This window comes from Ceratotherium simum, chromosome 9, assembly GCF_057802395.1.
Source record: "Ceratotherium simum simum isolate JZ-2026a chromosome 9, ASM5780239v1, whole genome shotgun sequence".
Classification (NCBI taxonomy): Eukaryota; Metazoa; Chordata; class Mammalia; order Perissodactyla; family Rhinocerotidae; genus Ceratotherium; species Ceratotherium simum.
In genome coordinates, this window is record NC_141908.1 from 30,835,551 (window position 1) to 30,860,496 (window position 24,946).

Below are 24,946 nucleotides of genomic sequence, written 5' to 3' on the forward strand. Positions count from 1 at the left end.
GACTACCCTAATCAGGACTCTGAACTCCTGTAACACTTACTTGATGCTTATTATATATTTTTATATTTATATGACTAGATCTTACTCATAAGATTTTTAAGTAAGAGTTCAACATGCAAAGAAATGAAAAAAGGACATTTCAGACAATGAACATACCATGTATAAAGGCACAGGAATGTGAAGTAGCACAGGGCATTCCAGTAAATGCTAGGTTGTTTAGAATACAGTCATGTGCCGCATAACGACATTTCAGTCAATGATGGACCGTATATATGATGGTGGTCCCATAAGGTTAGTGCTATACAGCTTAGTACTATATAGCCTGTGAAGTAAGCTATACCATCTAGGTTTGTGTAAGTACACTCTGCGATGTCCCCACAACAACCGAATCACTTAACGATGCATTTCTTAGAATATATTCCCATTGTTAAGTGATACACAACTGTAGATGGAATGTAGAATATATACTGGGAATGTGAGAAAAGTAGAACCTGATCATGGAGGAATATATAACTCTTGCCAAGAAATATGCATCCCACCCTCCCCAGCCCCCACTGTAATTAATGGGAAACCATCAAAGAATTCATCAGGGAATAATTTATTACGTTAGTCATAATCAACTTAGATATAAACTCTCTAGTTTTCATATTCTTCATTTTCTTAGATCTTATTTTTATTTTACATACATGTGAAATTATGGTCATATTTTTATGCAGTCTTTTTTTCTTAACGTACTGTGTATCCCTCTTCTGCCTAATGTGTATACACACATATATATATAGAGAGAGGAATTTTGTTCATCACTTTAAAAAATGAGATCACACACACACATATACCTTGCATACTTTGTAGAAATGCTCTCGTTTATTTATTTATTTATTTGATGTCATAATAGTTTATAACATTGTGAACTTTTACTTGTACATTATTGTTTGTCAGTCACCATATAAATGCATCCCTTCCCCCCTTGTGCCCACCCCCCAACCCCCTTCCCCTTGGTAACCACCAAACTGTTCTCTCTGTCTGTGTATCAGTTTATCTTCCACATATGAGTGAAATCATGCAGTTTTTGTCTTTCTCTGTCTGGCTTATTTCGCTTAACATAATACCCTCAAGGTCCATCCACATTGTTGCAAATAGGATGATTTTGTCTTTTTTTATTGCTGAGTAGTATTCCACTGTATATATATATATATATACACCACATCTTTATCCGATCATCAGTCAAGGGACACTTAGGTTGCTTCCACTTCTAGGCGATAATGAATAATGCTGCAATGAACATAGGGGTGCATAAACCTCTTTGGATTGCTGATTTCAGGTTCTTTGGATAGATACCCAGTAGTGGTATAGCTGAATCATAAGGTATTTCTATTTTTAATGTTTTGAGGAATCTCCGTACTGTTTTCCATAGAGGCTGCACCAGTTTGCATTCCCACCAGCAGTGTATGAGGGTTCCCTTTTCTCCACAACCTCTCCAACATTTCTTATTTTTTGTCTTGGTGATTACAGCCATTCTAACAGGTGTAAGGTGACATCTTAGTGTTGTTTGGATTTGCATTTCCCTGATGATTAGTGGTGTTGAACATCTTTTCATGTGCCTATTGGCCATCTGTATGTCTTCCTTGGAAAATTGTCTGTTCATATTCTCTGCACATTTTTTGATCGGGTTGTTTGTTTTTTCGTTGGTGAGTTGTGTGAGTTCTTTATATATTATGGAGATTAACCCCTTGTCAGATATATGCTTTGCAAATACTTTCTCCCAGCTGGTGGGTTTTTTCATTTTGATTGTGGTTTCATATGCCTTGCAGAAGCTCTTTAGTCTGATGAAGTCTCACTTGTTTATTTCTTCTTCTGTTTCCTTTGTCTGTGTAGACATGGAATTCGAAAAGATCCCTCTGTGACCAATGTCAGAGAGTGTACTGCCTATATTTTCTTCCAGGAGTTTTATAGTTTCAGGTCTTACTTTCAAGTCATTGATCTATTTTGAGTTAATTTTTGTATCTGGCGAAAGAAGATGGTCTACTTTCATTCTTTTGCATGTGGCTGTCCAGTTTTCCCAGCACCGTTTACTGAAGAGACTTTCCTTTCTCCACTGAATGTATTTAGCTCCTTTGTTGAAGATTAGCTGTCCATAGATGTTTGGTTTTATTTCTATGCTTTCAATTCTGCTCCGTTGATCTGTGTGTCTGTTTTTGTACCAGTACCATGCTGTTAATTATTTAGCTTTGTAGTATATTTTGAAGTCATGCATTGACATTTTAACTATGTTTATTCTTCTGATCCATGTGCATAGGATGTCTTTCCATTTCGGTATATCGCATCGATTTCTTTCAATAATGTCTTATAGTTTTCATTGTATAGGTCTTTCACCACCTTGGTTAAATATACTCCTAGATATTTTTTTCTTTTTGTTGCTATTGTAAATGGGATTGTCTTCTTGAGTTCTTTTTCTGTTATTAGAGTATAGAAATGCAACTGATTTTTGTAAGTTGATTTTGTACCCTGCAACTTTGCTATAGTTGTTGATTATTTCTAATAGTTTTCTGATGAATTCTTTAGGGTTTTCTGTATATAAAATTATGTTGTCTGCAAACAGTGCGAGTTTCTCTTTCTTGTTGCCTATTTGGATTCCTTTTATTCCTTTTTCTTGCCTAATTGCTCTGGCCAAAACCTCCAGGACTATATTGAAAAAGAGTGGCGAGAGTGGGCACCCTTGTCTTGTTCCTATTCTCAGAGGAATGGCTTTCAATTTTTCCCCATCGAGTATGTTGTTGGCTGTGGGTTTGTCATATATGGCCTTATTATGTTGAGGTCCTTTCCTTCCATACCCATTTTGTTGAGAGTTTTTATCATAAATGGATGTTGTATCATGTCAAATGATTTCTCTGCATCTATTTAGATGATCATGTGGTTCTTATTCCTGCTTGGTTAATGTGGTGTATCACACTGATTGATTTGGGGATGTCAAACCATCCTTGTGTCTCTGATATAAATCCCACTTAATCATGGTGTATGATCTTTTTAATGTATTGCTGTATTTGATTTGCCAATATTTTGTTGAGGATTTTTGCATCTATGTTCATCAGTGATATTGGTTGTAGTTTTCCTTCCTGTTGTCCTTGTCTGGCTTTGGTATCAGGGTGACATTGACCTTGTAGAATGTGTTAGGAAGTGTTCCATCTTCCTCTATTTTTCGGAGTAGTTTGAGAAGGATAGGTATTAACTCTTCTTTGAATGTTTGGTAGAATTCTCCAGAGAAGCCATCTGGTCCTGGACTTTTATTTTTGGGGAGGTTTTTGTACTCTTTTCAGTCTCTTTACTTGTGATTGGTCTGTTCAGATTGTCTGTTTCTTCTTGATTCAGTTTTGGGAGGTTGTATGAGTCTAAGAATTTATCTGTTTCTTCTAGATTGTCCAATTTGTTAACATATAGTTTTTCATAGTATTCTCTTATAATCCTTTGTATTTCTGTGGTGTCCGTTGTAGTCTCTCCTCTTTCATTTCCAATTTTATTTATTTGAGACTTCTATTTTTTTTTCTTAGTGAGTCTGGCTAATGGTTTGTCAGTTTTGTTTATCTTCTCAAAGAACCAGCTCTTAGTTTCATTGATCCTTTCTACTGATTTTTTTCTTTCAATTTTGTTCTTCTTTTTCTTATTCTGGTAGGTGTAGTTTAAGGCTGGTTATTTGGGATTTTTCTTGTTTGTTAAGGTGGGCCTGTGTTGCTTTGAATTTCCCTCTCAGGACCACTTTAGCTGCATCCCATATGAGTTGGTATGGTGTATTTTCATTTTCATTTGTCTCCAGATTTTTTTGATTTCTCCTTTAATTTCTTCAATGATCCATTGGTTGTTCAGGAGCATGTTGTTTAGTCTCCACATCTTTGTCACTTTCCCAGTTTTTTCCTTGTAGTTACTTTCTAGTTTCATAGCATTATGATCAGAAAAGAGGCTTGTTATGATTTCAATCTTCTTAAATTTATAGAGGCTTGCCTTGTTTCCCAACATGTGGTCTATCATTGAGAATGTTCCAGGCACGCTTGAGAAGAACATGTAATCTGCTGTGTTTGGATGGAGTGCTCTCTATATATCTAAGTCTGTCTCATCTAGTTTTTCATTTAAGTCTGCTATTTTCTTATTGACTTTCTGTCTGGATGATCTTTCCATTGATGTAAGTGGGGTGTTTAAGATCCCTTACTATTGTGTTGTTGTTAATATCTCCTTTTAGGTTTTTTAATAGTTACATTATGTACTTTGGTGCTCCTGTGTTGGGTGCCTATATATTTATAAGTGATATGTCTTCTTGTTGGAATGTCCCTTTTATCATTATATATTGCCCCTCTTTGTCTCTCATTACCTGTTTTATCTTGAAGTCTACTTTGTCTGGTATAAGTATGACAATACCTGCTTTCTTTTGTTTGCCATTTGTGTGGAGCATTGTCTTCCATCTTTTCACTCTTAGCCTGTGTTTGTCTATAGAGCTGAGATGTGTTTCCTGGAGGCAACATGTTGTTGGATTTTCTTTTTTAATCCATCCCACCACTCTGTGTCTTTTGATTGGAGAATTCAGTCCATTTACAATTAGAGTTATTATTGATATATGAAGGCTTAATGTTGCTATTTTCTCACTCATTTTCCAGTTCTTTTGCATTTGCTTTGTTTCTCATCCCATGTGTTTTGGACTACCAATTCAGTTTGGTAGTTCTGTATGATGATTTTCTTAGATTTCTCTTTATTTGTCATATGTGTCTCTGTTCTGTTTATTGTTTAGTGGTTACCATGAGGTTTGTATAAAAAATCTCATAGCTGAGATAGTCCATTTTCTGATGGCTTCTTATTTCCATAGACTAAGTCGATTCCATCTCTTTCCCCTTCCTCTTCTAAGTTGTTATTGTCACATTTCATTCCATCTTGTTTTGTGAGTTTGTGTTTAAAGTGATGAGGTTATATTTATTTTGGGTGTTTTCCTTCCCTTAATCTTTGATGTTATGATTAAATGCTAACCTATTTTAATAGAGAGCTGCAATTTTTTCTGATTTTGTCTACCTATTTTTTTCCTTGCTCAAAGTTTTGTATCCCCTTTCTGTTTTTTTTTTTTTTTCAGGCCTGAGGCCCTTCTTGAGCATTTCTTGTAGTGGGGGTCTTGTGACAATGAACTCCCTTAGCTTTTGTTTATCTGGGATAGTTATTATTTCTCCATCATATCTGAATGATATTTTCATTGGATAAAGTATTCTTGGCTGAAAGTTTTTGTCTGTCAGAATTTTGAATATATCATTCCACTCTCTCCTAGCCTGTAGAGTTTCTGCTGAGAAATTGGCTGAGAGCTTGATTGGGATTCCTTTATATGTTATTTTTTGTGTTTTTTGTTTTTTGTCTTTCTGCCCCTAATATCTTTTCTTTGTCATTGACTTTTGCCAGCTTTACTGTTATATGCCTTGGAGAGGGTGTTTTTATGTTGATATAATCTTTAGGAGATCTGTTGACTTCATTCACTTGTATTTCCAGCTCCTTCCCCTGGTTTGGGAAGTTCTCAGCTATTATTTCTTTGAACAAACTCTCTGCTTCTTTTCCCCTTTCTTCTCCCTCGGGAATACCCATAATCCTTATGTTGCATTTCCTAATTGAGTCAGATATTTCTCAGAGAATTTCTTCATTTATTTTTAGTCTTGGTTCTCTTTCTTCCTGCATCTGGAGCATTTCTGCATTCCTATCCTCAATAATGCTAATTCTTTCCTCCGTATTGTCAGCTCTGTTCTTTAAAGATTCCAGATTTTTCTTTATCTCCTCCATTGTGTTTTTTATCTCCAACATTTCTTTTTTTTTTTTTTTTTTTTTTTAAAGATTTTATTTATTCATTTTTTTTCCCCCCAAAGCCCCAGCAGATAGTTGTATGTCATAGGTTCACATCCTTCGAGTTGCTGTACGTGGGACTCGGCCTCGCGCTGGACGGAGAAGTGGTGCCTTGGGGCGCGCCCGGGATCCGAACCCGGGCCGCCAGCATCAGAGCGCGCGCACTTAACCGCTAAGCCACGGAGCCGGCCCTCCAACATTTCTGATTGGTCTTTATTTATAGTTTCAATCTCTTGTGAAGAAGTTCCTGATTTCATTGAACTGTCTATCTGTGTTTTCTTGTAATTCATTGAGGTTTTTTATGATAGCTATTTTGAATTCTCCGTCATTTATAAATTTCTGTGCCTTCAAGATTGATTTCTGGGTGCTTGTCATTTTCCCTCTGGTCTGGAGATTTAATATATTTTTGCATACTGCTTGAGGGCATGGGCTTATTTTTCCTCACGCTAAAAATATCTGGTCACTGCTTCCACCTGCCACCACTAGGTGGGGGTCAAAAACTGTGTATTCTGAGCCCGCAGGTTCCACAGGTGCTCTGGCAGACTGGTTGTGCTGGGGTGCTGGGTGGTGGGGAGGGGCTCTTTCTTTCGCCTGCCCGATCCCAGGGGCTTCTCATGCTTCCCTCACTATCTGCTCTCCTGGGGTGCTAGCTTGATGAAGGCACCCCCGTAACAGTTCAGTCCCCTCCATGTGGGACTTCCCCACAGTCTATGAGAGAACTTGGAGAGCGACGGTTTTCCTTCAGAGGGCTGCCCCTCCTCCCTCTCTCTCTGAGAACTGCATGGACCCAGTCCCAGGATCGCTGTCTTTCGGGAAGGAGAGGAGTTCTCTTTACCTCCTTCCACTTCCTCCAGGGGTTCCAGCACCTCCACTTTCAGACGTATGGCTGTGTGGGTCTCTCAGACGTCTTTTGTGTTGTGTGAATGTCCTCTGTTGGTATATGAATGTCCTTTTTGTCGTATCTTAGTGGGGGAGAGACTACAGGGAAAGCTCACTCCTCCATGATGCTGATGTCATGCTCATCATTTTTTTTTTAATGACTGCAATATATCGCATGGTATGGATGTAAGAAAATTTATTCAGCTATTCTTCTGTTTATGGACATGCACCTGTTTCCAGTTTCTTGCTATTTTGAAGGTATTATATCTAAGTCAAACCTTATGTTTGTTTCACTAAATTCCACTGTAGTCTAGATCAATCCGTCATGAACTATTAAATGTTTCATGTAGGTTTAGGTGTGTAAGGCAAAAGTTCATTTATATTGGTAATTTCTTATTTATTGTGATTCCATCCCATATCCTCTGTTTGCTACCAAATTAGTGGATATTTAGGAGTTGTTCCCAATAGTAATATAACATTATAATGCTTGAAATAGACCCATTTGATGACTCAAATTTTAAGTTAAAGTATAGTGATACCCTTACATATTAAGCATAGGGAAATTACATAGTGTTTTCCAACCTGAGATGTTAATAGGAATTTCATGACGAATGTGTTCCATCGTCAAATTATTTGGGAAAATATACTGGATTGAACTGGGCTCTGCTGGCATGTATTACATTTCTCTAGGAGTATATTATTCCATGAAATACCATTTGATAAACAGTGCTCTACATTATTCTAAAATAGTATAGACATTTGAATTGTGTCAAGTCAGGTGGATAGATTCCCAAGGACCATTTTCATGGCAACTATTGGTCTCCCAGTTCTCCAGGTCTGGCAAAGCAGACCCTCTCAGATCACTACTAACTTGTCTAGGTGTTTCTCCCACTGTTCTCCCCTATACCTCTAATACATCTGTCAATCAATCACAAAAGTTTGGAATTCCAATGATACTGTATTATGAATATTTTTGAAGCATACCCAGTACCTTTTTTTACTTATATACTTTTGCAAACCTTTCCTGTTCCATCTATCTATAATACTCTCTTCCTGCTTACATTTCTCTATATTGAGATCTCAGTTTTCTTTAAATGCTACTTTCTTTTTGAAGCTTTCACCAAGCTCTCCAGTGGGAATTAAACTATTCCTTGTTTGGTTTTCTCATACCACTTTGCATTTCTTTCAATGATAGTACATTTAAACTGCTGCCTTAAGATTCATTCAGTTGTTGTACATGTGCATTGCACTATACATTCTGCTATGACATCTAGTCCTTGAAGTGGAGAAGCTCATAGGCTAACATATATACAACTTTATGCAACTTAATGTGATATGTATTTATAAAGGTACACAATGCTAGTGGTAAAAGGATTGACTTGAGAAAATATGGACTAAAATGTTTGAATGTGAATTAACTTATACAACTAACATTTTAGCTTCATTTAGAATGTTCAAGTCTATAATTGAAGTAGAAAGTTGTGGTGGTTGTTGTACATAACTTCCTCTTATACTAGCTTATAAGTGCCTTGAGGACCTGGCCTGTGTATTATTTATTTTTCTATTTCCTGTTGTACCTAGCACTACTGTAGATATATAGAATATACTCAATAAATGTTTGTTAAATTGAATTAATTTCTAGAAGGTGCTCATTTCAAAAAAATTTAATCTCACAGTCTGTAATTTATTATATTTTGTCTGCATATTCAGACTGCTGTTTCATTCCTAATTTAAGATATAATTGTAGGGAAGGTGACAAACACAAAATTTTTTAATCTGGATTATTATTTGACTCTTTCTCAGTAGGACTTTGGAAAATGTAGACTCACTCTATGGGTACTGCCTTTGCACAAAATACTTATGGAATTGCTTTTGTTTCTTGACACACTATTTTGAGTACACACACTAGTTTCATCTGAATTCTGAAACCAACTAAATGTCATCTCAAACTGAGTTTAGTGGGTCAAAAGTTATGTATGCCTTTTTGGGTCAAAACCAACAAGAGATCTTGTGTAGTGCAAAAGCTAATTGTAAAGGCAATTACAAAAGAGAAATTCCAGAAATATTTTGAACAATTCCAGCATTTCTGGGCTTGGTTTATGGCCTCCCAAGATAACCATTTATTTTATTTTATTTTTAAAATTTTTTGTTTATTGCCATAACATTGGTTTATAAGATACTCATTTTGAAGGACAAAACAGATTTAAAATATATTTATTAAAAAAACAGACTTTATAGTCCCAGTTTGTAACTCTGGTTTATTAAAAAGAGTTGTTGGTTTTATTGGACTGGAATTTAAGCATTTTATTATGTTTCCTGACTAATAATCAGTCTAATACTATTTTGAATTGGTATTAAACTTTTACCATTGACCCTGATATTATAACTTGTTTTTAATTAGAGAATATCATTCTCATTTCATTTTCTTTTTAAAAACAATACTATTATAGCTCAATTATTTTATTTTTTATTGCATATTTTTCATCGTGAGAAAATGTATACATCCATGCTCATGATTTTCTCATTACTATGTTCATTATTGTCATCAGGTAATGATAATGGAGGATGAGACCAAAAATCATCCTCACTACCTGATTATCTCATCCTTTACCTAAAGTAGCCTAACCTGGGGATAAGATCAGGAACATATCAGATGGAGCAAATACTGTAAAGCAGCATTTATTTCAACTGCAATTTATTTAGTTCCTGAGAAATTGAACAGAAGTTGAGCCAAAGTTTACTTTTGCTTTAGCCAGAAAGAAATTTCCAGTCAAATTAATCCTATAGGCATGAAGAGATAGATCTATTTAAGAAAACACATGCCTTTTTAAAGCCTTTGAGCTCATTCAGAATATCAATTTACTTCCAGTTTTTATTCTGACTTCAAAGTATTTATAAAGTTTATAAAATCAGCTTTATAGAGACTATTACCATTTTTTCAATTTCCCTTTGATTAGTATTTTATTTGTAAATAATAAAACAATTGTACTACTCCAGACTTTACTAATTACATCTGATAGAATTCACTTGTAAGTAATTAGTGCACAATGCATATTTTCGAAAGGATTCAAACAGGTTTGTGGAGCATACAACCATAAATATCAAAGGGTAAAACAGAGATTTGGGGGGCTACTAGCCTAACCTTTTAAGTTTGATGGATAAGTAAGCCATCTAAGCTGCTGTCACATGCATGACCTGGAATGATTTGAACAACAATTGCACATTCTTGTATTTTTATTCAAAATATATATTCACAAATAATATCCAAAATGTTCAGACTTTTAATAGGGTACTTTAGTTTTTGTGAAAATAAGTTATAACTTTTATAAGACATAGTTTACTTTGTGAAGTTGAGCTTATTTTATTAAAAATTATGATAATATTTACGTGCTGCTCTATGTTTACCAAATATTTTTATAATTATTATCTCAGTTGATCCTAGAAACAGTAGAGATAATACTTACAAGGTAGATAGGAATTAAGACTTATTTGGTGCAGTGAAGAACACTCTCCCTCTCCCCACTTTCCCCTCTCCTCCCCTCCTTCCACCAGACACACACACACACGAAGGCTTAGGCTAAAAAAAGGATATTTTTGTTCATAGGATGCAATGATATTTAGATAGGCTAATTTGGGGCTCCCAGCTCTTTCCCTCTGGATTGGCTCCATTGTCATCTCCACACTTGGGGGCCCTGACAGTTTTGAGTGTCACTCACTGGTCTTGATTTGGTTGAGTGCCCATCTTTGGGTGGTACATCACTGTGAACAGAGGGATGGGGGATATGCTGACTGGCTTTGGCAGTTAGGCCCACCTCTACAGCTAGGGAATGGCTGAGTTGTCCAAAGGAAAACCAGTATACAGTTACCAGAAGTAACAGGAAAGCAAACTTCAAATGTCCATTCTAGCAGGTATTATCATCTCCACTTTACGGATGAGAAAATGGATACTCAGAGAGGCTAAATGACCTGCCCAAACTTAGGTCTTCTGGTTACAAATCCTGCTTCAGTCTGTCTTAAAGGAAAAAGGAAGCAGCAATGGATAAGAAAAGAGAGGTGGTTCCAGTTATGACATTTATTTCTAGTCTGTGTTTTAAAGTGAACCAGGCATGAATAGTTTTAGGGTGATAATTGACTTTGATCTCTGTGGGGTGGTTGAATAGGACATTTGTGGGAAATAAAGTGTCCCAAGGTCTGTGCAAGGGAGTGGGAGGAGGTACAGTAGACATGATTCTTACAATCCAGAGTTAGGAATTTGGAATTAAAATTAAAATAACTAATATTTATTAACCAGTCATTATTATGTCTCAGGCACCGTGCACTGTTCCTGTATCAGTTAACACTCAACAACATTCCTATGAAATAAGGATTTTACAACTAAAGAAGCTTGAGCAAGAACAGGTTTAATATCTTATCCAATATTATATAACTGGAAAGAGGGAGAGCCGAGGTTTAAAACCAGAAAGTCTAGAACCCACTACAGTGCCTGTTTTTGTTTTTCCTTGTTACCAATTAAAGTGGCGATGTTTGGGTACTTGCCATGTACTGGCTGCCATAGATGTTTGTCTGGTGTAACACCTGTTTTCTAGAAACTTAACCTACAAGGTTATATAATCCAACAATTCATATGTAACCACATTTAAGAATTTATAAATGCCTAGTAAGTTTCCACAAATCATTGTTAATTTCAATTTTATGCTGTTTTTTGTTTTGTTTTCATTTATCAAAGTTACACACGCACATAGTTTAAAAACTCAAGTAGTCCTACAAGACTTATTAAAAAAGCAAACAGAACAGCAATCCCTTGCTCTGCACCTTCTTTCACCATTTGTCCAATTCCCAAAAGCAATTACTTTCAATTTTTTTTTTTAGCTCTTTCTTTTGGTTTTTATGAAAAAGAATATCTTTAAATAACATGATTATATTTCTACTTCTTGATTTTTTCTTCAGCTTCTCATGTAATCTAGTAATTTCCCAGTATGGAAGCTGTAGATTCAGATCTCTTTTATGTCCTCTACCCAATCACCACAAATAAACTATCTTCTCAGTATAGTTATGTCACAATTTTGATGTTTAACATTAAATTACACACATTTTATAACTATGTGAACTCAATTCATGGCTGAATCGTATTATGTATCTAATTCTCTGCTTTCCCTAAAATTAATAACTGTCTTATTTTTCATTTACTTGGTTTACTATGTACTTGTTTCTGACTAAGCTGCAACCTCTGTCCTACATGCTACAGATCTCTTTTCACTATCACCTTGGATCTTTTTTTTTTTGTCCCTATCTTGAACTAAGATCTCCAGTTTTTAATGTCTTTCCTTCTTCATTTACTCTCTCATCTTGATGAAGTACTTCTACCAATAGCTTTGATCTTACCTGTCTGAAAATGTCTTTATGCTTAACTGACATTTGAGTGATATTATGGCTGAGTACAGAATTCTGGTTAGGAATTCATTTTTCTCTCAGAATTTTTTTTTTATTGAGGTCATAATGGTTTATAACATTGTGAAATTTCAGGTGTACATTACTATTTATCAGTTTCTGTATAGAGTGCATCGCGCTCACCACCAGTTGTCTAATTTTTATCTGTCACCATATATATGTGCCCTTTTACCCCTTTTGCCCAACCCCCAACCCCCTTCCCATCTGGTAACCACTAATCTGTTCTCTCTCTTGTGTGTTATTAGTTTATCTTCCACAAATAAGTAAAATCATGCGGTGTTTGTCTTTCTCTGTCTGGCTTATTTCGCTTAACATAATACCCTCACGGTCCATCCATGTTTTTGCAAATGGGATGATTTTGTCGTTTTTTATTGCTGACTAGTATTCCATTGTATATATATGCCACATCTTCCTTATCCATTCTTCAGTTGATGGGCACCTGGGTTGCTCCCACATCTTGGCTATAGTGAATAATGCTGCAACGAACATAGGGGTACATACATCTCTTTAAATTGTTGATTTCAAGGTCTTTGGATAAATATCCAGTAGTGGGATAGCTGGGTTGTATGGTGTTTCTATTTTTAATTTTTTGAGGAATCTCCATACTGTTTTCCATAGTGGTTGCACCAGTTTGCATTCCCACCAGCAGTGTATGAGGGATCCCTTTTCTCCACATCCTATCCAACATTTCTTATTTTTTTGTCTTGGTGATTATAGCCATTCTAACATGTGTAAGGTGATATCTCGTTGTTGTTTTGATTTCCATTTCCCTGATGATTAGTGATGTTGAACATCTTTTCATGTGCCTGTTGGCCATCTGTATATCTTCTTTGGAAAACTGTCTGTTCATATCCTCTGCCCATTGTTTGATCGGGTTGTTTGTTTTTTTGTTGTTGAGTTGTGTGAGTTCTTTATATATTATGGAGATTAACCCATTGTCAGATATATGATTTGCAAATATTTTCTCCCAGTTGGTGGGTTGTCTTTTCGTTTTCTTCATGGTTTCCTTTGCCTTGCAGAAGCTCTTTAGTCTGATGTAGTCCCATTTCTTTATATTACCTTTTGTTTCCCATGCCTGAGTAGACATCATATTCGAAAAGATGCTGCTAAGACCTATGTCAAAGACTGTATGGCCTATATTTTCTTCTAGAAGTTTTATGGTATCACATCTTCCCTTCAAGTCTTTAATCCGTCTTGAGTTAACTTTTGTGTATAGTGTAAGATAATGGTATACTTGCATTCTTTTGCATGTGGCTATCCAGTTTTCCCAACACCATTTATTGAAGAGACTTTCCTTTCTCCATTGTATGTTCTTCCCTCATTTGTCAAAGATTAGCTGTCCATAGACGTGTGGTTTTATTTCTGGGCTTTCATTTCTGTTCCATTGATCTGTGTGTCTGTTTTGTACCAGTACCGTGCTGTTTTGATTATTACAGCTTTGTAGTATATTTTGAAGCCAGAGTTGGTGATGCCTCTGGCTTTGTTCTTTTTTCTCAGAATTGCTTGGGGTCTTTTGTTGTTTTGTATAAATTTTAGGATTCTTTGTTCTATTTCTGTGGAGAATGTCCTTGGGATTCCGATTGGGATTGCGTTGAATCTGTAGATTGCTTTAGGTAATATGGACATTTTAACTGTGTTTATTCTTCCAATCCATTTGCATGGAATATCTTTCCATTTCTTTAGGTCTTCTTCAATTTCTTTCAATAATGTCTTATAGTTTTCATTGTATAGGTCTTTCACCTCCTTGGTGAAATTTATTCCTAGATATTTTATTCTTTTTTTTTTTTTTTTAATTTTTTGTTTATTGTAGTAACATTGGTTTACAACATTGTAAAAATTTACGGTGTACATCACTACACCTCCACTTCTGCACAGATTACATCATGTTCACCACCAAAACACCAACTACAACCCGTCACCACACACATGTACCGAACCATCCCCTTCACCCCCCCTCCCTCCCCCCCTCCCCCCCGGCAACCACCAATCCAATCTCTGTCCCTATGTGTTTGTTTATTGTTGTTATTATCTACTACTTAATGAAGGAAATCATACGGTATTTGACCTTCTCCCTCTGACTTATTTCACTTTGCTTTATACCCTCAATGTCCTCTTGTTGTTGCAGTTGTAACTGGGATTGTATTCTTGAGTTCTCTGTCTTTTGCTTCATTATTAGAGAAAAGAAATGCAATTGATTTTTATAAGTTGGTTTTGTACCCTGCAACTTTGCTGTAGTTGTTGATTATTTCTAATAGTTTTCTAATGGATTCTTTAGGGTTTTCTATCTATAGAATCATGTTGTCTGTAAACTACGAGAGTTTCACTTCTTCCTTTCCAATTTGGATCCCTTTTATTTCTTTTTCTTGCCCAGTTTCTCTGGCCAAAACTTCCAGTACTATGTTGAATAAGAGTGGTGACAGTGGGCACCCTTGTTCCTGTGCAGAAGGATGGCTTTCAGTTTTTCCCCATTGAGTATGATGTTGGCTGTGGGTTTGTCATATATGGCCTCATTATGTTGACATATTTTCCTTCTTTGCCCATTTTATTGAGAGTTTTTATCATGAATCGATGTTATATCTTGTCAAATGCTTTCTCTGCATCTATTGAGATGATCATGTTGTTTTTATTCCTCATTTTGTTAATGTAGGTGTATCACATTTATTGATTTGTGGGTGTTGAACCATCCCTGCATCCCTGGTATAAATCCCACTTGATCATGGTGTATGATCCTTTTAATGTATTGCTGTATTTGGTTTGCCAATACTTTGTTGAGGATTTTTGCATTTATGTTCATCAGCGATATTGGCTGGTAACTTTCCTTCCTTGTGTTGTCCTTGTCTGGCTTTGGGATCAGGGTGATGTTGGCCTCATAGAATGAGTTAGGAAGCATTCCTTCTTCTTCAATTTTTTGGAATAGTTTGAAAAGAGTAGGTATTAACTCTTCTTTGAATGTTTGGTGAAATTCTCCAGAGAAGCTGTCTGGTCCTGGACTTTTATTTTTTGGGAGGTTTTTGATTACTGTTTCAATCTCTTTACTTGTGATTGGTCTATTCAAATTCTCTATTTCTTCTTGATTCAGTTTTGGGAGGTTATGTGAGTCTAAGAATTTATTCATTTCTTCTAGGTTGTCCAATTTGTTGGCATACACTTTTTCATAGTGTTCTCTTACAATCCTTTGTATTTCTATGGTGTCCTTTGTAATTTCTCCTCTTTCATTTCTAATTTTATTTATTTGAGACTTCTTTTTTTTTTTCTTAGAGAGTCTGGCTAAGGGTTTGTCAATTTTGTTTATCTCGTCAAAGAACCAGCTATTAGTTTCATTGATCCTTTCTACTGTTGTTTTATTTCTATTTCATTTATTTCTGATCTAGTTTTTATTATTTCCCTCCTTCTGATGACTTTGGGCTTTGTTTGTTCTTCTTTTTCTAGTTCTGTTAGGCATCATTTAAGATTACTTATTTGAGATTTTCCTTGTTTATTGAGATGGACCTGTACTGCTATAAATTTCCCTCTTAAGACCACTTTTGCTGCATCCCATAAGAGTTGGTATGACGTATTTTCATTTTAATTTGTCTCCAGATATTTTTTGATTTCTCCTTTGATTTCTTCATTGATCCATTGGTTGTTCAGTTAGCATGTTGTTTATTCTCCACATATTTGTGATTTTCCCAGTTTTTTTCTTGTAGTTACTTTCTAGTTTCAGAGCATTGTGGTCAGAAAATATGCTTGATATGATTTCAATCTTCTTACATTTATCGAGGCTTGCCTTGTTTCCCAGCATATGGTCTGTCTTTGAGAATGTTCCATGTGCACTTGAGAAGAATGTGTATTCTGCTGTTTTTGGATGGAGTGTTCTATATGTATCTATTAAGTCCATCTGATCTAGTTTTTCATTTAATTCCACTATTTCCTTTTTGACTTTCTGTCTGGGTGATCTATCCATTGATGTAAGTGGGGTGTTGAGGTCCCTTACTATTATTGTTTTGCTGTTAATTTCTCCCTTTAGGTCTGTTAATAGTTGCTTTATATACTTTGGTGCTCCTCTGTTAGGTATGTATATATTCATAAGTGTTGTGTCCTCTTCGTGGAGTGTCCCTTTTATTATTATATACTGCCCCTCTTTGTCTCTCTTTGCCTTTTTTATCTTAAATCTGCTTTGTCTGATATAAGTATGGCAGCACTTGCTTTCTTTTGTTTGCCATTTGCTTGGAGTATCATCTTCCATCCCTTCACTCTGAGCCTGTGTTTGTCTTAGATGTGAGATGTGTTTTCTGGAGGCAGCATATTGTTGTCTTGTTTTTTAATCCATCCAGCCACTCTGTGTCTTTTGATTGGAGAATTCAATCCATTTACATTTAGAGTGATTATTGATATATGAGGGCTTAATACTGCTATTTTAGCTTTTGTTTTCTGGTTGTTCTATATTTCCATTATTTCTCATCCCATGCATTTCTGACTGCCATTTCAGTTTGGTGATTTTCTATGGTGGTTTCTCAGTTTTCTGCTTACTTATTATTTGTGTCTCTGTTCTGATTTTTTGTTTAGTGGTTACCATGAGGTTTGTATAAAAGATCTTATAGATGAGATAGTCCGTTTTCTGATAGCCTCTTATCTCCTTAGCCTAAGCAGTTTCCATCCCTTTCCTCTTCCCCTACTGAGTTATTGTTTTCACAAATTATTCTTTTTTGTATTGTGATTTTGTGATTAAAATGAAGTGTTTATAGTTATTTTTGATGCTTTCCTTCCCTTTATCTTTAATGTTATAATTAAGTATTTGCTAAGCTGTTCTGATAGAGAGCTGCAATTTTCTGATTTTTTCGGTCTGTTTATCTCCTTGCTCAAGGCTTTGTAAACCTTTTCCTTTTAGCTTCAGGTATAAGGGCTTTCTTGATCATTTCTTGTATAGCGGGTCTTCTGGCAATGAACTCCCTCAGCTTTTGTTTATCTGGGAAAGTTTTTATTTCTCTATCATATCTGAAGAATAGTTTCACTGGATAGAGTATTCTTGGCTGAAAGTTTTTGTCTTTCAGTATCTTGAATATATTGTTCCACTCTATCCTATCCTGTAAGTTTTCTGCAGAGAAATCGGCTGAAAACCTGATAGGGGTTCCTTTGTGGGTTATTTTCTTCTGCCTTGATGCCCTTAATATTTTTTCTTTGTCATTGACTTTTGCCAGTTTTGTTATTATTTTTTTGTGTGTGTGAGGAAGATTGGCACTAAGCTAACATCCATGCCAATCCTCCTCTTTTTGCTGAGAAAGACCAGCCCTGAGCTAACATCTATTGCCAATCCTCCTTTTTTTCCCTTTTTCTCCCCAAAGCCCCAGTAGATAGTTGTATGTCGTAGTTGCACATCCTTCTAGTTGCTGTATGTAGGACGCCACCACAGCATGGCCAGACAAGCGGTGCGTCAGTGCGCACCTGGGATCCGAACCCGGGCCGCCAGTAGGGGAGCATGCGCACTTAACCGCTAAGCCACGGGGCTGGCCCCCTTGCCAGTTTTATTGATAGATGCCTTAGAGAAGGTCTTTTTGTATTGTTGTAATTAGGAGTTCTATTGGCTTCATTTACTTGTAATCCCAGCTCCTTCCCCAGGTTGGGGAAGTTCTCAACTGTTATTTCTTTGAACAAGCTCTCTGCTCCTTTCTCCCTCTCTTCTCCCTCTGGAATACCTGTAATCCTTATGTTGCATTTCCTGAGTCAGATATTTCTCAGAGAATTTCTTCATTTCTTTTTAGTCTTAGTTCTCTCTCCTCTTCCACCTGAAGCATTTCAATATTTCTGTCCTCTAAATTACTAATTCTATCCTCCATAATGTCAGCTCTGTTTTTAAAGGATTCTAGATTGTTTTTTATTTCATTCATTGTTTTATTCATCTCCAGCATTTCTGTTAGGTTTTTTTTTTTTTTAGAGTTTCAAGCTTTTTTGTGAAGAATTCTCTCTGCTCATTAATTTTATTCCTGATTTCATTGAACTGTCTTTCTGAGTTTTCTTGTAACTCTTTGAGTTTCTTTATGATAACTATTTTGAATTCTCTGTCATTTAGATTACAAATTTCTGTGATGTCAGGATTGGTTTCTTGAGACTTGTCATTTTTCTTCTGCTCTGGAGTATTAATATACTTCTTCATGGTGTTTGTTGGAGTGGACCTTTGCCAGCTCGTAGTGGTAGTATCTAGTCACCAATTCCACCTGCCACCACTGGTGGGCCAAGAGCTGTGTTTTTTGGACCCACCACATCCACTGGAAATTGTGCCCATCCAGTGGATGCTATGCCAACAGGGCCTATCTGTGTTTGCCTGCTAGCCACTGCTGCTTCACACACACAGACTCACGTGCTCTGGTGCAGATCCGCTGTCATGGCCAAACAGCCGAGCTAGTGTGCCAGGCAGGGGTAGGGGGTACACTTTCTTTCACGTGTGTGATCCCCCTCTGTACTCGCTGGTGGCCCGCCTGGACTCCTTGGGTTGATGAGGTCGCCCATGTGGTGTCTGAGCCACCTCGGCATGGAACGTTCCCACAGAGGGCTGCCTGTTTCCCTGTCTCCTCTCAGAGTTGCACGCCAGCTGCTGCCTGAGGCCCTGAGGTGCTGCCGCTGGGGAGGGGGAGGGAGAGGAGATCCGCTTTGCTTCTTCCACTGCTTCCCGGGGATCCAGTACCCCCACCTTCCAAACATATGGCTGTGTGGATCTCTCAGACGTCCTGTTGTGCTGTGTGCATGTCCTCTGTTGGTTAATGAATCTCCTTTTCATTGTGTCTTAGCGGGGAGTGACTAAGGGAACAGCTCATTCTGCCATGATGCTGATGTCACTCCTCTCCCTCAGAATTTTTATGGTCTCTCTCCATTGTCTTTTAGCTTACAGTATTTAAAAGTTGAAAGACATTCTAATTTCTGTTTTCTCTATTTTTCCTTACTGGAAGCTTTTACAATTTTCTATTTGTCCCAGAGTTCTGAAATTTTATTATGATGTGTCTTTTTGGGGATCTATTTTCATTCATTTGGCTAGGTACTCAGTGAGCCCTTTTAATCTAGACATTCATGTTCTTTAATTCAAGAAAATTTTCATGAATTACTTCTTTGATGATTTCTTTCTCTCCATTTTTTCTTTTTGTTATTTGGATGTTGAACCTCCTAGACTGGTCTTCTAATTTTCTTATCCTTTCTGTCCATGTTCTTTCTCTTAGTCTCTTTACTTGCTGGGAGATCTTTCAACCTTTCTATTGAACTTTCCATTTCTATCATAATTTTGTTTCCCAGCAGCATTTTCTTGTTCCCTGAATGTTCTTTTTTTTTTTTTTTTTTTTTAGCAATCTGTTATTGTTTCGTGGATACAGTCCTTCTTTTCTCTTTGAAGAAAAAAAATTGTTTGCAGTTTTATTTCCTTGAATAGTTCTATTTCCTGTTTGTTTGCTTGTTTGTTTGTTTGTTTTAGGCTCTATCTTCATATTAAGGGCTTTCCTCAGATGTCTAGTTGTCATTGGCTGTCAGCTCATATTTAAGGTAGTAAGAAAGGGGGATGCCTAGGTAACACATAATTGGGACTTAATGACCATGAGTTTCCTAGATTTGACTAGGGTTTTATTCAGAAACCTTCAATATCATTTTAATGAACACCTTTCTTTTTAGTCCAGTTAGATTCACCAAAGAAGAACCTTCCACACTCCTGCCTAAATGTTATGAGATGGGCTGCTAGCATTCTGCAAACCAAGTAGAAGAGGACTTGGAAGTCTCAATATTCAGCATATAAAATTTCATTCAGTTCTGTTTTCTGTAGACTACTCTGCCCTCCAGAATTCTTCAGAATTTCCCAGTTCAGGAACCTTCTGTTTTACCCACTCCAAAGAATAAACATTTAGTCTTCTGCTAGGATGAGACAGGGAGGGTACTTGTTCAGAATGGTAGAGAAAGAATGTAAGAGACTTATTCTTAAATAGACTTCCAACCAGGCTTGCTCTTATTTCCACCTTTAAACCACTTCCATAAGTCTGGGTGCCAAGCCCTAAGCTTTTTGGAAACTAGTGCAAATAAAATTGCTTCCCAGCTTTACCTACTGCTGGTTTAGGATTCAACTTGCTTGAGTCTGCTAAGTCAGTTAGCTATAGTCCTTCTGCCTTCTAGCTTCCAAATTTTGGTTATCATTCATCTCTTGTTCTCCTTTTCTTTCTTGGTTTATGTTTTTTAATAAAATATTTAATATTGTATTATATTTTAATGTGGTTTTCAAACGGGATGGAATTTATGTGTATGTTCAATCTACCATCTTTAACCAGAAATCAATATTATTGATTTTATTGTCTACTGAGTAGTTTCTTCTTTTTAACATTTGTTAAATTTGAGATAAATACCTTTTTAAAAAAGACAATTTCTATTTGGAGAAAATGAGAAATTAGTATATCCAATCCTTAGAGTAAGATTTGAGGAGATTGCTATTAGTGTATCATATATTTTATATTTAAATGCTTTTATTATGACACAGGCTTGCTTCCTTCATAGCATGGGGAGATGTTCATTACTTCATCAGCCTGGGAACAATAACTAGGAGCCATATATTACAGAGCTCAATCTCTTGTAGTCAGGACATATGACAAGATGATTACATTTTCTAAATCAAAAACTGGGTGACATAGCTTAAACTTTAGAGAAAGGAAGTAGGTCCACCAGTCATGGGCCAAACAATGTGCTATGTAGTATGTTTGATTATCTTACTTAATACCTGTATGAAATAATTTTTTGTTATTACAGACAATGTCCTATGTACATTTCATTATCTTAATACATGCCTTAAATAATTTTTGATTATCACACTTTGTTTTATGAATAAAGACCCAGAAACTCAGAGAAGTTAAATTACTTCCCCAAATTCATACAGCTAGTGGGTGACAAATGTAGAATTTGAACCCAGGATTTACCTACTTCAAAGCTAATACTCTTTTGAAGTGAGTGTGTATAATAAGATCTGAAATAATGGGACTGCATTAAAGGTATCCAGAACTTGGCGAGAAATCAAAGAAAGGTTACTATCAGAAATTGTAACCAAAAAATCATACCATTTATTGTTTGTATAACCATTTCATTGAATCCTTATACCAGCCCTTTGAGTTGGCTATGTAGGTTTAAATTTTATAGTTGTTTATCTTGTGTGTAAAATATTGTTTGCCTATATCTAAAATTGACTTATCTCACAAACGCCTTTTCCTGGCACCCCACCACCACCACCACCATTTCCACAGATATAGGAAAACTAAATCTTACCAGTTGGTAGTTGCTTGGTTACTTCTAAATTAAAATTGAGTCAATTTAGGCTTTAAACTAAGATTCTTCTCCTACCCCTTACTCTCTCCTTTCCTTTTACTCTTCCCCAAGTTCCTGGGGAAATTCATATCATCCTGACATCAATGGATGAGTATAGGTTTCCATATTCTTCTCTGTTTGCTGGTCTCTGCTGAGTTACTGCTTGGCCCTTGGCATTTTGGCACCATGTGCCAGCATCCACCAAGGCATAGTTCCTCTTGGTTGACCTCTGGACTTCATACACTGGATCTACTGCCATGATCCTCACCATGATCTCCAGTTGTAGCGACCATGCACTCTTCGCCCTGTTTTTTCAAACCCCAGTCTCCTTTATGTCTGCCAGCTCAGTCTTAGCCATTTTCGCACCCCTCTCACAGCAGAGGCTTCAGTAACTTTTCAGATCGTCTGCCACAAAGCACTGGCATGCTAAGAATCCAAAGATGTCTTCAGACCAATCCTCCCAGGTACCTTCCTCAATCATCGTCTTCACTACTCTCTACTCAGACACCTCGGTGCTCTTCCCTGCCTCATGGCAGTATCTTATTTCCTTTGCATGTGAAAATAGTTGTTATATCCTCTTGCATTCTTGTCTGCTCTTTTTATGGTATAAGATTTATAATAGTAATATGTGATAAGGCAGCTCAATATGTACTGAAATGATCGATTTACAAAACATTACATGAAGAAAGCAAGGTATGGAACAGTGTGTACAACCTGCTCAGTTTCTATGAATACATGTGTAGATATGGCAATGAGTTAAACATTTCTGAAGAATACATGAATCTCGTAATGGGGGTTGCCTCTGGGAAAGGAAAACAGATGTCTGGGGGACAAGACTGGAAGAGAAATTTTTCACTGCCTTTTTATTTTTTATTTTTATTTTATTTATTTATTTATTTTTCCCCCCAAAGCCCCAGTAGATAGTTGTATGTCATAGATGCACATCCTTCTAGTTGCTGTACGTGGGACGCAGCCTCAGCATGGCCGGAGAAGCGGTGCGTCGGTGTGCGCCCAGGATCCGAACCCGGGCCGCCAGCAGCGGAGCGTGCGCACTTAACTGCTAAGCCACGGGGCCGGCCCTTTCACTGCCTTTTTATATCTTTCAAGTTCTATATCATGCAAATAACCTATTCAAAAAATAAATAAACGATAATTATAAAATATTTATAATTTGGCTTCTTCAATTCTGCCAGACTCCAGATCATCTGTTTCTCAGCCACAGACAGAAAGTAGCTCTTTTGGCAAAGCTATCTTGTTTTTCCTTCTATGCTTCCTGATGTGCCACTCTTTCTTATAGAACTTTACTGAAAGCTGCATGAAATAGCAACCTGCTCCAACATTGTGAATTATTCCCTTCCATTAGAATGGAAAATACTTCAATAGGAAGATGACTTGAGTCCTGCATATAACAGTTGATAGTTTAGCTCCTTTGCTAACTTGCCAGATAGAGGAGTCCTCACTGTCCTTCATCTGACCCCTTTGGCCAAGCCAAGTCTATATTTTAGGGTCTGTTACTTGCAAGAATTTTTGTTATTTGCAGGTTTATCACACTGAATAGGTATTTAATAAATTATGACAAATATAAATACATGAATGAATAATTTTATCTGTAGGAGTAAACCACTTAAGTTAATTTTAAATGTATTAACTGATAAAGATTTTGAAAGTCTGTATTTTAAATTTCCCAATTGTCCAGTAATTATAGCTGTACTTTTCTCCCTGATCCAAGATCCAATCAAGAATCATGCAATTATTCACTTGTCATATCCATTTAATCTCCTACAATCTAAAGAAATCCTCAATCTTTTTGTGTTGTCATTGACATTTTTTAAAAGTCTGAGCTAATTGTTTGCAAGATATCCCTTAATTTAGATTTTTCTGAATGTTTTTTATTATTGTTAGATTCAGATTAAACATTCTTGGCAAGAATACTCCATTGGTGATGCAGTACCTTCTCAAGGGATCATATCAAGAGTAAGAGGAAATTGCTAACACACTAGACAAGCACAATACTATGGCTTGATGGAAGGTCCAATTTGAGTTTTCAGTTCTCCTTGCTTTAATTTTATACTAATCAGGTAATTTCTAAGTGGTTTGGTACTTAAATAGACCAGATATCAGTAAATACTATTGTATCCAATCCATTGGCTGTCATTTTGGAACAACAAAAAAGTTCCCCTTTTAAATTGATCCGTTTCTTGTGTGTTTGTAACAGTTTGGGGAGCTGACAAAATCAAGTTTCTGATTTGCAAAACTGAGGGCCAGATGATTATAATATCTACCTCACAGCATTGAGGTGAGAATTATTTGAGATGTTAACAGAAGTGAAATGTCACTGACAGTAATATGCTCTGTGAAAGGTTTCTGTTAATATAATCAACCCCACCCAGGTATTTCTTTTAAAAAACCACATATATAGCACATACTATGGTGTGTGGTACCGTTATAAGTACTTTATGAATATTAATCTTTGTAATAACCCTTCTAGTTAAGTACTATTATTATCCCCATTTACAGATGAGGAAACTGAGGCACAGAGAAGGTAATTAACTTTCCCAAGGTCATACAGCAAGTAAGTGGCAATATTTCCAACCGTGAGACCCCACTTGAACACAGCAATCCTGTATAGCTCCAGTCTGTACTTAAGGATGGTTTTCATTCAGCTGCTCCTTTAAATAAATGTGTATGTCTATGTCGTTTCTGTTACAGAGAGAAGAGGTACTCCCTTATAGGGTCTCATAAAGGCATAGAGCATCTAGAGATTTACCGCCTCCATTACGCTGCTGGGTCTCACAGCACTTGTTATGTTTTTATCAGTTTCTCTCCAGAAGGTAGGAATTGTGTTTTCTCTCCATGAATTCTTTATATAATTATAGTTTTCTTGTCTATGAACTTAATTTTTACTAAATATGAAAAGCATCTCACATCTATAGATTAAAATGCCAGATGTCTCTAAGCAGTCAAGATACATAAACACATTACCTCCAAAAAATATTTCTATTGTAAAATTAATACACATTCATTATAAAAAAAAACGGATGATATAGAAAAGTATAATAATCCTACCACCTTGAGATAACTACTCTTTATATTTTGATGTATGTCTTTCTGAATTTATTGATATGTAAGTATATGATGTATAATATATGTATTTATATAATTATTATGATTTTGACTAGAAAAAATAGGATATAAATGCTCTTTGGCTAGAACGCTTTTCTTACTTAGCAGTTTATTGCAGCATTTTTCACGTAAATATCATCCACATTACCATTGTTAATGGTTGTACAATGGTCCAGTTTAAGAATATAACATAAATTATGTAACCTCTTTCCAATTATTGAGTATTTAGGGATGTTTCCAATTTTTCCCTGTGGTTAACATGACTTCAGTGAACATCCTTGTACATACATCTTTGTACTCATGTCTAATGATTTTTTTAGGACGATTTCCAAAAGTAAGTGTTGCAGAACCT

The 24,946-nt window shown here is 36.2% G+C and overlaps 1 protein-coding gene across 13 annotated transcripts in view; it reads left to right on the forward strand.

The window, feature by feature from the left end:
* Positions 1-24,946, forward strand: part of MBD5 (methyl-CpG binding domain protein 5) — a 408,863-nt gene that overhangs the window by 254,674 nt on the left and 129,243 nt on the right. For all 13 annotated transcript variants that reach the window (XM_087435146.1, XM_087435150.1, XM_087435153.1 and 10 more), the window contains one exon: positions 24,181-24,302. The gene's annotated coding sequence lies outside the window, so the exon portion shown is untranslated. The remainder of the gene's footprint in view (positions 1-24,180; positions 24,303-24,946) is intronic.